General features: G+C 38.9%; 1 pseudogene; it reads right to left on the minus strand.

Moving 5' to 3' along the window:
• Positions 1-1,077: 1,077 nt before the first annotated feature.
• LOC133043088 (large ribosomal subunit protein eL18-like) lies at positions 1,078-3,342 on the minus strand (annotated as a pseudogene).
• Between the last annotated feature and the right edge of the window lie 12,907 nt (positions 3,343-16,249).

Raw genomic sequence — 16,249 nt, forward strand, 5'->3', positions numbered from 1 at the left:
TTTATAGTGAACTGCAAAAACCCAGCAAATGTGAAGAATTTTAGAATACCTGTTTCTCAGAAATGATTGCCTTTTACATATAAATGTACTTTAGAGTATATTCAGCTTGAGTTATTTTCTGTTTGGAAATAATTGCCTCTAAGTGGTATTAAAAAAGGAAAGTTATAGGCAAACACACAACTTGTAGAACTAAGTATTTTAATGATTGCAGTTCCTCACATATTTATGCTTGAGTTTATGGGAATGTGTTTTGAAATTCATGTAGAGCACTTGAAAAAAAGGTTATAGGACAAATGATTCAAATTGAGGTCAACCAAATCAAAACATCAATGTACCTCACAGTACATTTATTTTCAACATAGTTGCGAAATAACCTGCATGCTCACTAAAACAAGGCATATACATTTAAAATTTTATTTTAGTCAGAATTAATGTCTTTTGAAAAAGCCAGAGTTAGTTTCATGAGTTCAAAAACCTCCCATTGCCCATCACTGTTTTTTGAATCAAATGAACAATTTTCAGCTTATAAGCAGCTCAATTATCTTTTTCAGCCTTCTCCACAGTATAGATGACTCAGCCTGCTTTTCCTATTTCATTAACTCATGGCTTATAATTTAGTAGTTGCTTACTTTGTGAAGTAAGTAGAATAATTTTACACCCCTTCCTAATCATAATGAAACTCAAGTCCTTAGAAGATACTACATGTGTTCCTTCTAAACTAGTTACAGTTCAAATGACTACAAAGGCCATGTAGGTAATACACGTAGATACAGTGGATTTGGAGGGGACCAGACATGTGGGGGAGGACCTGTTTGAAGGTCAGCCTCTGCAGGACTTTGATTGTTGATAGACTATAATGGTCGGCGTGGTTGCTGGCTTTTCCACTTCTTTAAGATGAGCCTGAAGTCTAACTCACGTGAAATTCCCAACTTTTGAATGTGGGAATTGATTCAAAGAGAATAAAATTACTATGTAAACTCTAAAAGAAAATATAAGGTTTCCAGACTGAATAAGGTCCTTGAACTTTTATCTTTTTTTTTTTTTTTTTTTTTAATTTTTCAGCATCTGAAATCTTTTTCATTGCAAGGCAGATCTGGGATTAGTTTGTGTAGCTATGGCTGGCCCATCAAACTCTGAGCCCTTGACGTGGCTGTGCTGGGTTCCTGGGGCCTTGGCAAAGTGCCTGGACACCTCTTGGCCCTTTCAAGGACTGGAGAGGTCATGGCCACAGCCCTTGGGAGAGAGGACCCAGGGCCAGCTGGTCAAAGGAGAGGAGCTTGCCCCCGGCGTTGAGGATGCGGCTCTGGGTGCAGCTGCCCACCCTCCCGCCTGCAGAGCAGACACCTGCCGTTTGAGGACCAGCTGGAAACACACATCATCCGTTATAATCCCTGCAACTACAGCTGTTTTGCTTTCCTGGCCAGGATGCTTCATCTTCCGGGTCATCCAGGAAAGGAGCGGAGGTGGCTGGTGGGTGGGACTCACGAACACCCTCTTCAGTAGAACCTGGTTGAAGGTGGAGTCAGCTCCTCCAGCCAGAAGCCTGTGCAGCTTGACCAACAATCTTATGGAGATGTCCTGGCTTTTGGGCTTATCTACAAAAATAATGTATAAACAGTAATAAGAATAGAGTGTTAACCATTTCTTGTTTTGTGTTTTTTGGCTGTGCTGGGTCTTCATTGCACTGTGTGGGCCTCTCTAGTGGTGGGCATGTGGGATCTTCCTGGACCAGGGATCGAACCCACGTCCCCTGCATTAGAAGGTGGATTTTTAACCACTGGACCACCAGGGGTGCCCCCAAGCATGGAGTTTCATTTGAGCCAAACTGAGGGCTGACCCAGTCCCCGCTTTCCATATAACTCTGAGAAACTGACTTTCCAACAAAGTTTTATGTCTTGTCAGAACAAAGTGCATTAAACAAGTCAGAGTTACATTTCTTCAAGTTTTTTTTTTTTTTTTTTCAAAGAACAGCATGTACACAGCGAGTGACCATGGCCTTGCCCCTGGGAAGGGAGTTTTATCATGAAGAAGACCAGCATTGGCACCCTATGAAAAGGGGCATTTAATCTTTATTTTTATCATGGACATTCTTTACTTCTGGTCAACATGCCCTTTTTCTTTCATAATTAAAGCAGATGTACAACGTATGTTTGATTGGCCAGCAACAGGCTCTTTTAGTTAGCATAAAATTCAAGTTAACTCATGAATGACTTCCTTGTATTTCAGCATATGAACATGTCTTTTTATCACACCACTCATGTCAAACTTTTCTGTCTTTTTGTGGGAACATCAGTTCCCATCCTTGACACGGTGTCAAAAGAGAGAAAAGAACCGGGGTGGAGGAGGGAAAGCCTTCAGCCAGTAGCACCTTGGTCCTTGAAATTTTAGTTTTAATCACTATGGCAAACTCTAAACCAACTAAACTCCCAACCCCCAATTCAATTTTCTGCCCTTGTATCTTTGTTCACACCAGTTCATGGGCTAGGACAGGTGTTGTCTTTTTTTTTCTGTCAATTCACTCTGAAGCTTCTCCTGATCCTCTTCCTTAAGAAATATCCTTTCTTTTCCTCCAGATCTCTTTTTTCCTCTAGATCCTTGTAATATTAAACCAATTCCTACCTGAAGTCTTCCTTGTCTTATTCATTTAAATATGTATTTTATTCTTATTGCTCACTGTATAAAGTCCTTGAAGGCAGAGATTATTTTACTGTGTCTGACACTTAGGAGACATTCAGTAAATGCTTGTAGAATTGAAATGAAGGCTATGACTTACAGATGTCCTGTTGGCATGTTTTTCATGGAGACTCTTACTTGAGCTGAACCACGTAGAGTTAATATTTACAAGGCTAAAGTCTAGGGGGAAAAAAAATCAGTTAAATCATGTTTCCTTAACAGATGGTGCATCTGTGTTTCCTAATGCAATATCCTGACTGTGTATAATAGTCATAATTAAGTAATAGTTGCCTGTACAATCTTTGGTAAAAAAGAATCTCTTCTATATGTGCACTTTAATATCCCAATCCTGATCAGTAAATGTTCTTGCATTTATCTCAGTGCGGGCTGTTTCTGGTAGCTTTCCTTCTTTGACCCCCAAACAGTCGATGAAGCCCTTCTTGGTTTCAGGTTGTGAAGGTAGGCAGTTTAGAGAAAACCAGGCCTATGCAGTTAATTCCTGAACAGAATTTTTTGGCTTTCTGTTCACTCTCAGCTAGGTCTAACGCTTGAGTTAATATCACTTGAAACTCAGAAGACCTTGAGGAATATTGATGGATCTTTTTTTCACTCACTTGAGCACTAACTACACTTACCCATAGAAGAAGAAGAGTTAGAAATTGTTATCATTCATACTTCTTTCTGTTTGATCCGTATAAAGTGCACTGTTTTCAAGACAATTGGGTAGGTGGTAGAAAGATCTTTAAAACTGGCATCAAGAAACCAGCTGTTTGATCTTGAAAGGCAAAGAGGTTACCTGAGCACCCCAGGTCTAGTTTTCTCAAGTGTAAAATAAAAATTCATATGCCTGTCACTTAGAGCAATCCTCATTTCAGGGTTAAATGAAATAATATATGTGCAGACAACTTTGTGGACATGCTTTCCAAGTGTTCACTGTTGTTTATTTGAAGAACTTATGCACTTGTTCCTTTGGTGGTAGATGTCTAATTTCTTGGGAATCCTTTTGGGTCCACAAACAACGGTAGAACCAAATGGAGCCAAACTCACTAGTTTGCACATTGTCTAAGACAGCTTCACTAGAGCATGGCGATGCTGAATAGTGACAACAGAAACCTTAGGTTCCCAATAAGTAAGAAATATTTAACATCTTGTTCTTTACAGAAAAAGTTTGCCTACTTCTGCATAGGTTTTTTTTTTTTTTTTTTTTTTTTTTTTTTAATGTGCAGGAGGTATTCAAACATTTGGCCTCAAGTCTGAACTTGAAGAGCACCTCAACTAGACCTTCTCAGGTTCACTGTTTATTTCTCCTGTGGTCACAGGGCAGGAATGAAAACACCTGTGGGATTTGGGACCCGAACAATAATTACTTCTCAGTCTTATCTCTCGCAGCCAGAAGAAAACATCTGCTTTTTTAATTCTGCAGAGAGGGGCCGAATTGAAACTCTCCGGGGACTTGCGCTGTATCTCTGGCACAGAGAAGGAAGGGGTGAAGGCAGGACAGAATGTTTCCGGTGTAACTGAGTGCAAACTTAACAAAAATCAGATTAGCTGAGGGTGAAGCCTGGGCTTTAAAGTTTAAACCTAAATAGGTCTCATTGCTGTTCTTGAACCAATGGGTGTAAGCTGGCAGAAGTCCCGCTAATTCTTTGATTTGTTTAATAAAAGTCATTAAAAAAAAATCAAATGGATCACTGGGCAGGAATTTGACCAGAGACACCTTCCAAGTGATAATGAGCTAGCTAATTTTTTCTTGAGTTTTATGTTGCCATAAATATTCATGACACATTCCCCATCAAATTGTAAGTTCTTCAGGAAACACTGTTATCAGTTTAAGAACATGAATCAGACTGATAAAGCTAATTGGTTAGGGTTCTTTTTTCTCCTTCATTTTAAATAAAGCTGTCGAAGGTTCCCAGGGTAATGAAGAGCTTTGTTGTTATGACAACTGCTTATTCCTTTCCCTTTGAAGAAGCTTGTGATGTGATAGGCAACACATCAGGAATAATTAAAACAAATGATAAGCGAGACACATCTGCTTAGAAGAATAAACCAGCACAATCTAAAACCATTTTACTGGTTTTCAATGACTGTTTTCATGGCAGGAAATTCACATCATTTGAGCTGGTCATTTGTGCCAATTTCCATCATCTCTCATTTTAAAAATCTTGTCACTCAGGGAGGATTTACTTATATACCGAGACCTTAATGGCTCAGAGCTTCTCACTGTCTGACTTAACACTTCTCCAAATAGTCTGAAACACTGGAAGTGATGGTTTATCAGGGGCACACTCTAAAGTGATTCTGAATGTTCTCATGACTTACATACTCTCATTTCAAGAAAAGGGCAGTTGTAGTTCTATGGCTTTAGTGCTCACTCTCTGGAACCAAACACAGTCTTCACCCGTTGCGTTGTGCCAAGCCCTTTCACATTTCTTTCTCCTTTAACCTTTATTCAGGGAACTTGTTGATATCATGTTAATTTCACAGCAGAGGAATCCTATCCCCACTAAACATACTCTTTGTTTAGTCACTAATTAGGTGAGAATTCAAACTTAAGTCTTTCCCAGTTGATTTTTTTGTTGTTGTTGTTTAGTCCCTAAGTAGTGTCTGACTCTTTCATGACCCTGTGGACAGCAGCCAGCTAGGCCCCTCTGTCCATGGGATTTCCCAGGCAAGAAAACTGGAGTGGGTTGCCACTTCCTTCTCCAGGGGATCTTTCCCACCCAGGGATCGAACCCACATCTCCTGCGTTGGCAGGCAGATTCTTTACCACTGAGCACTTGGGAAGATGCTAAAGCTGAAGGAAAACATTGATTTGAATAATTAAAATGTAATGTAGTTTTCTACTGAATTGGGCTATTATTCCAATTCATCCTCATTTCTTCGTAAAACACTTAGTCTAGCTAGCCTAATGCATTCCTCCACCAACTCCAGATTATGAACCATTAGGGGTTATACATATTTTAGGGATAAAACACAGATTATTTTCTTTCAAAAAATTAATGAGAGACTAGGATATAAAGTATCAATGTTCCTACACACATAATGAAGTTTGGTTTTATGAGAATTTTTTTGTGTGTGTCAATTTATATCTTCTTGTGTATACTCGGTTGTAAGTCATGGTCTAAAAAGTTTAAAAACCGCCCCTCTAATACAGTCATTATTTGCCTCCTAATTGTCTAATTTCATTTCATTCCTCCTTTTCTGCCTTTTTTGATGCCAATAGACATAAAATGCACTGTTAAATGTTTGCCTTTAATAAATGGTAACTGCAAAATCATATTTGGCTACCTTACTCTGAAATAGTTAAAAAAAAAAAAAGAATGCTGTCCTTCTTATATGAAACTTAAGATTCTGTTTTGCCATCATGAGAGATGGGGAACTAAGACCTCAATGAAAGAAAAAATGATGCTGCAGACCTCTAAGTTAAACTGCCATGCATGTATTGCAAGATTTTCTTCCATACATTCAGTGAACCTCTTCAGTTTTAGTGTTGCTGCTACTCTTGGAAACACCATAGAGAATTGGGAAGAGTGAATATGGAAGTGGTGTAAACATAGGATATATTTCTATAAAGTATTCTTGCCCAAAATATTTAATCTGAATTCATGAAGCCTCCAGACCTAACCTGTAGAGTAGAGGAAATACAGGGGATAGAGGCACAAGTTAACTCATACCATAGAGAAGCAAATTCAGAGTGTGGGGTACTTTAAAGACAAATTTTCTTAAAAGAAAATGTCACAGAAGAAAAAGAGTGGGGTTAGGTACTAGATTAAAAAAGACTAGAGAGATAGTTAGGGCTTCCCTGATACGTCAGTTGGTAAAGAAACCACCTGCAATGCAGGAGACCCCAGTTCGATTCCTGGGTCAGGAAGATCCCCTGGAGAAGGGATAGACTAGCCACTCTAGTATTCTTGGGCTTCCCTTGTGGCTTAGCTGGCAAAGAATCTGCCTGCAATGTGGGAGACTTGGGTTCCATCCCTGGGTTGGAAAGATTCCCTGCAGAAGGGAAAGGCTACCCATTCCAGTATTCTGGGCTGGAGAATTCCACAGACTGTATAGTCCATGGGGTTGCAAAGAGTCACACACAACTGAGCAACTTTCACTTTCACTTTCAAAGAGATAGTTAACAACCAAATATATTAAGCAAGAACTGATTAGATACTGCATAGAAAATGAGTTTAGAAAAATCATTTTTGGCATACTTGAGGAAAATTAAATATAGACTGGATATTAGATATCATGGAATTATTATTAATGTCCTTAAGTGTGATTATCTTATGGTTATGTAACAGAATGACTTTATTCTTAGGACTTGCATGATGATGTTTTTAAAAATGTGATTCATGTCCATATTCTGTAATTTACTTCTTAATAATTCATCTATCTATCTGCCTTATCTATCTATCCACCAATCCTCTATTTATCAAAAGAGAGATAAATTGAACAAATGTGGCCAAATATTTACAAGTAGTAAATCTAGGTTAATGATACATGACATTCTAAATACAATCATAACTTTTCTCTAGGAGTAAAGGTTTTCAAAATAAGAAGTTGGGAGAACAAAAATTATATATTGTATGAGTCCGTTTCCATAAATTTCAAAAACAGGCAAAACTAATTTATGGTATTAGGCATCAGGATGTAGGTTGCCTCCAGGAAGGACTGAAGGGATTATGATTAGGAGGGGACAAGTGGACTGAGGTCTGAGACTATTCTAATTCTTAACTTGGAGAGTGACATGCGAGTATGTTCCCACTGAGACCAGATCACTGAGCTACATATTTATTACTCATGCACATTTCCTTTTTTTTTTAATTGAAAGAGGATTACTTTATAATGTTGTGTTGGTTTCTGCTGTACAATAATGCAAATCAGTCATAATTATACATATACTGTCTCCTGAGCCTCTCTCCACTCCTCGACTCCATCCCTTTGTGCATATTTTATATATAGTTGTACTTTAAAAAGACAGAGTAGATAATTAATATTTTAAAGTGGTTTGTTTTTGTTGAGGCTGAAGGGATTGATTTTTCAATGTGAGAAAAGGAAAAGTAAAAGCCTGAACTTATATCAAAAGCCGTGTCTGAGCTTGGGCTAGACCTTCAGCAATCTCTTGAGTTTAGGGAAATGGGGGCTTAAACTAATTTGGATAGTTTCTGCATGTGGCTAATTAAAAAAATATTTTGCTGTTACAATTGCTTACATACAAAATACATTATAGTAATTAAAAATGATTATTGCTTTAGATATTGAACTTGAAAGCCCTGCTATACTGTGTATGGTTATCATATCACTTTAAGTTCATTACTATAGATTTGTGTTGTAGCTCTTTCTGTAAGATTTTTATAGTAAGTTCCAAAATACTGTATTTTTTATGATAAGAGAATGTGTACTCATCTTCTAAAGGTAATGGTACAGCCAGATAGAATGAAATCTGGTTTATGGGCAAAAATGGGTGCTTCTCCACTGGTATCTCTCTAAAGCCCTTAACTTCGGATTAGGAAGAGAATGAATAGTTCTCCCCACTCTCTACTATTCTCTTCTGTCATGGTTTCCTAGATGATGGTTTCAAACTCATTCATTTACGAGGGCATTTTCTGCTCAAAGGGGATTAAGTCATACAGTGGTATAAGATGGTCTTAACAGATAATATAGAGGATAAGGAAGGTTGTGATTAGTTCTTGGAGGGGTAGATATCACTTCAAGTTAAGATGGTGAAGTACATGTGTCTTCTCCATCCTCTCTCTTCTGCACCTATAGGGCTTCCCTGGTGGCTCAGACGGTAAAGAATCTGCCTGCAATGTGGGAGGCCTGAGTTCGATTCCTGGGCTGGGAAGATCCCCTGGAGAAGGGAATGGCTACCCACTCCAGTGTTCTTGCCTGGAGAATCCCATGGCCAGAAGAACCTGGTAGGCTATAGTCCATAGGGTCGCAAAGAGTTGGACTTGACTGAAAAACTTTCACACACTCACATAACATAATGTGGTGATTCTTATGTATCACGACACTTTCTGGAGAATAAAACCATTCACTGTGACCCGGGTACTGCTTATTTTTCTTCTGATATATTCATCTATTCTTTAATTTATTTGTTCAACAGAGTCCTTCATTTAAATATATGTTACATGAGGATAGCAACTTCATCTGTCTTGCGCACTGCTGAATACCTCGTACCCAATACCAGGCACACGGAAGATGCTTAGAAACTATTTGTTGAAATAATGCATGGATAAATGTGCTCCAAGCACCTACATATATATTCAAAGTAGACATAGAACAGAGAGGAGAATCGGATGTTGAGAGTTAATAAGAGTAGATCAGTGAACTCCTCAGTCTGTCTTAAGTGGATTTCGACTCAGAGTTTCATCTCCTCAAGTCTTGCATGAGTTCATGTATTGCTGGCTGCCATAACAGGAAATCCTCAAGCCGTAGGGTCTGATGATATTAAACATTTAATTTTTACTTAGCAACCAAAGTTTGGGCTTGGTAGCAGCTGAAGTAGAGAGTGGGGGGAATATGATCCATCAGTCAGTTCAGTTCAGTCACTCAGTCATGTCTGACTCTTTGTGACCCCACGGATTGCAGCACGCCAGGCCTCCCTGTCCATCACCAACTCCCAGAGTTTACCCAAACTCATGTTCATTGAGTCGGTGATGCCATCCAGCCATCTCATCCTCTGTCGTCCCCTTCTCCTCCTGCCCTCAATCTTTCCCAGCATCAGGGTCTTTTCCAATGAGTCAACTCTTCGCATGAGGTGGCCAAAGTATTGGAGTTTCAGCTTCAACATCAGTCCTTCCAATGAACACCCAGGACTGATCTCCTTTAGGATGGACTGGTTGGATCTCCTTGCAGTCCAAGGGACTCTCAAGAGTCTTTTCCAACAGCACAGTTGAAAAGCATCAATTCTTTGGTGCTCAGCTTTCTTTATGATCCAACTCTCACATCCATACATGACTACTGGAAAAACCATAGCCTTGACTAGACGGACCTTTGTTGGCAAAGTAATGTCTCTTCTTTTTAATATGCTGTCTAGGTTGGTCATAACTTTCCTTCCAAGGAGTAAGCGTCTTTTAATTTCATGGCTGCAATCACCATCTGCAGTGATTTTGGAGCCCAGAAAGATAAAGTTAGTCACTGTTTCCACTGTTTCCCATCTATTTGCCATGAAGTGATGGGACCAGATGCCATGATCTTAGTTTTCTGAATGTTGAGCTTTAAGCCAACTTTTTCACTCTCCTCTTTCATCAAGAGGCTCTTTAGTTCTTCTTCACTTTCTGTCATAAGGGTGGTGTCATCTGCATATTTGAGGCTATTGATATTTCTCCCAGGATTCTTGATTCCAGCTTGTGCTTCATCCAGCCCAGCATTTCTCATGATGTACTCTGCATAGAAGTTAAATAAGCAGGGTGATGATATACAGCCATGACATACTCCTTTACCTATTTGGGACCAGTCTGTTGTTCCATGTCCAGTTCTAACTGTTTCTTCCTGACCTGCATACAGATTTCTCAAGAAGCAGGTCAGGTGGTCTGGTATTCTCATCTCCTGAAGCATTTTCCACAGTTTATTGTTATCCACACAGTCAAAGGCTTTGGCATAGTCAATAAAGCAGAAGTAGATGTTTTCCTGGAACTCTCTTGCTTTTTCAATGATCCAGCAGATGTTGGCAATTTGCTCTCTGGTTCCTCTGCCTTTTCTAAATCCAGCTTGAACATCTGAAAGTTCATGGTTCACATATTGCTGAAGCCTTGCTTGGAGAATTTTGAACATTACTTTACTGTCATGTGAGATGAGTGCAATTGTGGGGTAGTTTGAACGTTCTTTGCCATTGCCTTTCTTTGGGATTGGATTGAAAACTGAACTTTTCCAGTCCTGTGGCCACTGCTGAGTTTTCCAGATTTGCTGGCATAGTGAGTGTAGTACTTTCACAGCATCATCTTTTAGAAATTGAAATAGCTCAACTGGAATTCCATCACCACCACAAGCTTTGTTCATAGTGATGCTTCCTAAGGCCCACTTTTCTTCACATTCCAGGATGTCTGACTCTAGGTGAGTGATCACACCATCATGATTATTTGGGTCATGAAGATCTTTTTTGAGCATTTCTTCTGTGTATTCTTGCCACCTCTTCTTAATATCTTCTGCTTCTGTTAGGTTCATACCATTTCTGTCCTTTATCGAACTCATATTTGCATGAAATATTCCCTTGGTATCTCTAATTTTCTTGAAGAGATCTCTAGTCTTTCCCATTCTATTGTTTTCCTCTATTTCTTTGCATTGATCACTGAGGGAGACTTTCTTATCTCTCCTTGCTATTCTTTGGAACTCTGCATTCAAATGGGAATATCTTTCCTTTTCTCCTTTGCTTTTCACTTCTCTTCTTTTCACAGCTATTTGTAAGGCCTCCTCAGACAGTCATTTTGCCTTTTTGCATTTCTTTTTCTTGGGGATGGTCTTGATCCCTGTCTCCTGTACAGCAAGGTGAGGAGCAACATCTGCACTTTGCTGGAGCAGCCGTGAAGAGATACCCCACGTCCAAGGTAAGAGAAATCCCAGTAAGATGGTAGGCACTGAGAGAGGGCATCAGAAGACAGACAGACTGAAACCACAATCACAGAACACTAGCCAACCTGATCACATGGACCACGGCCATGTCTAACTCAGTGAAACTAAGCCATGCCATATAGAGCCACCCAAGATGGATGGGTCATGGTGGAGAGTTCTGACAAAATGCAGTCCACTGGAGAAGGGATGGCAAACCACTTCAGTATTCTTGCCTTGAGAACCCCATGAACAGTATGAAAAGGCAAAAAGATAGGACACTGAAAGATGATCTCCCAGGTCAGTAGGTACCCAGTATGCTGCTGGAGATCAGTGGAGAAATAACTCCAGAAAGAATGAAGGAAAAGAGCCAAAGCAAAAACAACACCCAGTTGTGGATGTGACTGGTGATGGAAGCAAGGTCCGATTCTGTAAGAGCAATATCTCATAGGAACCTGGAATGTTAGGTCCATGAATCAAGGCAAATTGGAAGTGGTCAAACAGGAGATGGCAGAGTGAGTGTTGACATTCTAGGAATCAGTGAACTAAAATGGACTGGAATGGGTGAATTTAACTCAGATGACCATTTTATCTACTACTGTGGGCAGGAATCCCCTAGAAGAAATGGAATAGCCATCATAGTGAACAAAAGGGTCCAAAATGCAGTACTTGAATGCAATCCCAGAAACAACAGAATGATTTCTGTTCATTTCCAAGGCAAACCATTCAATATCACTGTAATCCAAGTCTAAGCCCTGACTAGTAATGCTGGAGAAACTGAAGTTGAACAGTTCTGTAAAGATCTACAAGACCTTTTAGAACTAACACCCAAAAAAGATGTCCTTTTCATTATAGGGGACTGGAATGCAAAAGTAGGAAGTCAAGAAACACCTGGAGTAACTGGCAAATTTGGCTTTGGAGTTAAGAATGAAGCAGGGGAAAGGATAATGGAGTTTTGCCAAGAGAATGCACTGGTCATAGAAAACACCCTCTTCCAACAACACAAGAGAAGACTCTACAGATGGACGTCACCAGATGGCCAACACTGAAATCAGATTGATTATATTCTTTGCAGCCAAAGATGGAGAAGCTCTATACAGTCAGAAGAAACAAGACTGGGAGCTGACTGTGGCTCAGATCATGAACTCCTTATTGCCAAATTCAGACTTAAATTGAAGAAAGTGGGGAAAACCACTAGACCATTCAGGTATGACCTAAATCAAATCCATTACGATTATACAGTGGAAGTGAGAAATAGATTTCAAGGACTAGATCTGATAGACAGAGTGCCTGAAGAACTATGGACGGAGGTTTGTGACATTGTACAGGAGACAGGGATCAAGACCATCCCCAAGAAAAAGAAATTAAAAAAAAACCAAAATGGCTGTCTGAGGAGGCCTTACAAATAGCTGTGAAAAGAAGAGAAGTGAAAAGCAAAGGAGAAAAGCAAAGATATACCCATTTGAATGTAGAGTTCCAAAGGATAGCAAGGAGAGATAAGAAAGCCTCCCTCAGTGATCAATGCAAAGAAATAGAGGAAAACAACAGAATGGGAAAGACTAGAGATCTCTTCAAGAAAATTAGAGATTCCAAGGGAATATTTCATACAAATATGGGCTCGATAAAGGACAGAAATGGTATGAACCTAACAGAAGCAGAAGATATTAAGAAGAGGTGGCAAGAATACACAGAAGAAATGCTCAAAAAAGATCTTCATGACCCAAATAATCATGATGGTGTGATCACTCACCTAGAGTCAGACATCCTGGAATGTGAAGTCAAGTGGGCCTTAGGAAGCATCACTACAAACAAAGGTAGTGGAGGTGATGTGATTCCAGTTGATCTATTTAAAATCCTAAGAGATGATGCTGTGAAAGTGCTGCCCTCAATATGTCAGCAAAATTGGACAACTCAGCAGTGGCCACAGGATTGGAAAAGGTCAGTTTTCATTCCAATCCTAAAGAAAGGCAGTGCCAAAGAATGTTCAAACTACCGTACAATTGCACTCATCTCACATGCTTGCAAAGTAATGCTCAAAATTCTCCAAGCCAGGCTTCAGCAATACATGAACCGTGAATTTCCAGATGTTCAAGCTGGATTTAGAAAAGGCAGAGGAACCAGAGATCAAATTGCCAACATTTGCTGGATCATTGAAAAAGCAAGAGAGTTCCAGAAAAACATCTATTTCTGCTCTATTGACTATGCCAAAACCTTAGACTGTGTGGATCATAACAAACTGGAAAATTCTGAAAGAGATGGGAATACCAGATCACCTTATCTGCCCCCTGAGAAATCTGTATGCAGGTCAAGAAGCAATAGTTAGAACTGGACACGGAACAATAGACTGGTTCCAAATAGGGAAAGGAGTACATCAAGGCTGTATATTGTCACCCTGCTTTTTTAACTTCTATGCAGAGTACATCACGAGAAACGCTGGGCTGGATGAAGCACAAGTTTGGATCAAGATTGCTGGGAGAAATATCAATAACCTTAGATATGCAGATGACACCACCCTTATGGCAGAAAGCAAAGAAGAATTAAAGAGCTTCTTGATGAAAGTGAAAGAGGAGAGTAAAAAAGCTGGCTTTAAACTCAGCATTCAAAAAATGAAGATCATGGCATCTGGTCCCATCACTTCATGGCAAATAGTTGGGGAAACAATGGAAACAGTGACAGAGTATTTTTTTGGGCTCCAAAATCACTGCAGATGGTGATTGAAGCCATGAAACTAAAATACGCTTGCTCCTTGGAAGAGAAGCTATAACCAACCTAGACAGCATATTAAAAAGCAGAGACATTATTTTGTCAATAAATGTCTGTCTAGTCAAAGCTATGGTTTTTCCAGTATTATGTATGGATGTGAGAGGTGGACTATAAGGAAAGCTGAGTGCCGAAGAATTGATGCTTTTGAACTGTGGTGTTGGAGAAGACTCTTGAGAGTCCCTTGGACAGCAAGGAGATCAAACCAATCCATCCTAAAGGAAATCAGTCCTGAATATCCATTGGAAGAACTGATGCTGAAGCTGAAATTCCAATACTTTTGGCACCTAATGCAAAGAAGTGTCTCATTGGAAAAGACCCTGATTCTGGGAAAGATTGAAGGTAGGAGAAGAAGGGGACGACAGAGGATAAGATGATTGGATGGCATCACCGAGTCAGTGGACATGGGTTTGGGTGGACTCCTGGAGTTGGTGATGGACAGGGAGGCCTGGCTTGCTGCGGTTCATGGGGTCGCAGAGTTGGACACGACTGAGTGAGTGAAGTGAACAGAACTGGGAGCTGGTGATGGACAGGGAAGCCTGGCGTGCTGCAGTCCATTGGGTCACAAAGAGGTGGACAGGACTGAGTGACTAAACCGAACTGAATGAAGTAGAGTTGATTTACACATTCTGTTAGTTTCAAGTATACAGCAAAGTGATTCTATTATACATATATATTTTTTCAGATTATTTTCCATTATAGATTATAAATATCCATTAAGATACTGAATGTTGTTCTCTATGCTATACAGTAAATTCTTCTTGGTTATCTATTTTATGTATAATAGTTTGTATCTGTTACTCTGATACTCCTATTTTATTCCTCCACTCTGCCCTTTATTCTTTGATAACCAGAAGTTTGTTTTCTGTGAGTCTGTTTCTGTTTTGTAAGTTCATTTATATCATATTTTAGAGTCCACTTATAAGTGACATCATATGATATTTGTCTTTTTCTGTCTGACTTACTTCACCTAGTATGATATTCACTAGGTTCATCCATATTGTTGCAAATGGCAATATTTCATGTTTCTGATGGCCAAGTAACATTTCATTATATGTATGTATGTGTATACATATATACATATGTATACCACATTTTCTTAAACCAGTCATCTGTTGATGAGCACTTGGGTTGTTTCCATGTCTTGAATGCTATTCTTTTGTATTTTAAAAACAATCTTAGAGCAGTGTTAGCACAGTAAACTTCATATATATATATATAAAGCATATAATTTAACTTTAAAATAATATAATAATATAATTTAGTGTATGTACAGACCTGGACATCACAATCCCCTTATCACTCCATTCAGTCTCCAAATGATCATTGATCTGCTTTCTACCAGTATGGATTTAGATTATATTTTCTAGATGTTTATATATGTACTATTTTTTGTCTGACTTCTTTTTCTGCATATAATTAGTTTGATATTCATCCATGTTGTTGCATGTATCAAGTAGTTCATTCGTTTTATTGCTGAATACAATTCCATTGTATGGATTTGCCATCTTGTTTATCCATCCATTTGTTGTTGGACATTTGAATTATTGACAATTACAAATAAAGCAGCAGCCCCAATTTGTGTAAAAGTAGTTCTGTGGACTTAGGCTTTTGTATATCTTAAGTAAATGCCTTGAGAAGAAATGGCCAGCAGGTGTATGTATAACTATTAAAGAAATTGTTTAACTATTTTTTAAAGTGATTATACCATTTTACATTTCTGCCAGCAGTGCATGAGCCTTACATTTGCTCTACACCATCAGTTTTTTTTTTTTAATGAATCTTTATTTATTTATTTGGCAATGCTGGCTGTTAGTTATGGCATACAGCATTTTCCATTTTCGCTGAGGTATGTGGGATCCAGGGATTGAACCCAGACTCCTGCACTGGGGGCATGGAATCTTATCTACTGGACTTCCAGGGAAGTTCCCATTAGTATTTTTAATTTTAGAGATTTTAATAGGTGTGTAATGGTATTTCATTGTGGTTTTAATTTGTATTTCCCTAATTACTAATGATGTTTAAGATCTGTTCAATTCATTTTTATTATTTTTGTTTTACATGTTATTATCTTTTAGGGAACTTTACATAGTAAGAAAAAACCTTTTATATCATCCAAATAGTTTCTAATACATTACTTCAACTTTTGCATTTAAAAAATATTTTGTTTTCATTTTGAAGTATATTTTATAGGACATAAAATTATCGGTCAAGTGTTTCATTTTTCCAGTGCCTTAAAGATGGCTGCTCCATCTTCTCCTGTCTTGTTTCC

Source organism: Dama dama, chromosome 22 (assembly GCF_033118175.1).
Source record: "Dama dama isolate Ldn47 chromosome 22, ASM3311817v1, whole genome shotgun sequence".
Taxonomy (NCBI): Eukaryota; Metazoa; Chordata; class Mammalia; order Artiodactyla; family Cervidae; genus Dama; species Dama dama.